Here is a 1,015-nt window from a genome sequence, read left to right as displayed (position 1 = left end):
TGGGTAGTCCTCCTGCCCTCCTTTCTCCTTTGCTTCTGGGTTGGCATTGTATTGGGGCAGTGAGCACACCTGGCTTTCCCTGTAAGCCTGGCATGTATGTCCTGGCGTCTTCTCCTTCAGGATGAGGTTGTGTGCAATGAGGGCATTGGGTACTTTCTGCTGTGAGTGAGCCTGGCTGCCTGCCAGCCTGGCGTCTTAGTAGCAAACAGTTCAGTGTGTGTGGCTTACAATCAATAGCACAAGTTTCACTGTAAGGAAAGGGGTCGATTTAAAAAAAAAGAAAAAGACATGTTAGGTAAGAAAGGAGGGGAGGCCTGGGGCTGTGACGGAGAACTAGGTCAGGGGATGGAACTATAGACTGAGTAAGCTGTTTTAAATTAGTGACATCCAAAGAAATGCCCTGGAGGGAGCTATCGAGCAAGTGGCTCCCATTGGATGTCTGTAAGTTTCCTGTCCCACCTTCCCTTGGAGTCACTGAAGGTGGAAGCTCTGTGGAGCAGGATCTGTGCTCTGGGATGGATGTGCCGGGGTAGTGGGTAGCGCAGGGAGTGGGCACGAACATCGCTGACACTCACATGCACACATCAGGGAAACCTGCATTCCAAACCGAAATCCACAGAGATGATTTTAGAAACACAGGTTTATTATCTGAGGGAGGACTCTATGCTAAGGGGGTGAAGGTTTGATGTCAAGATAAATAGGACCTTGGCTCTGCCCTACAGAGGTCTAGGGACAGGGTTCCTTGTCACACAAGGAGGTCTGTGATGTGGCTGTAAGGGAGGTACACACACAGCTAAGGGAGGACAGGAGGGACAAAGTAATTCCAACTGGGAGACTCTGGTGTAAGCACCCACACCTGGCTGAGAATTTAGTTTATTTTCCATTGGCCAACCAGTTAATGCTTCTCTGCTGAAAACTGGGGGCTTGCTACTCTGCCCATAGGCCAGGAGAGTGCTCTTGAAAACTTATGGGGAGAGCATTTGGGATTCTGGGCTTACTGGCAGCTTGTTGAGAG

This window comes from Trichechus manatus, unplaced genomic scaffold, assembly GCF_000243295.1.
Source record: "Trichechus manatus latirostris isolate Lorelei unplaced genomic scaffold, TriManLat1.0 scaffold00209, whole genome shotgun sequence".
Lineage (NCBI taxonomy): Eukaryota > Metazoa > Chordata > Mammalia > Sirenia > Trichechidae > Trichechus > Trichechus manatus.
The sequence above is the reverse complement of the archived record's forward strand: the minus strand, read 5'-3'. Positions refer to the sequence as shown.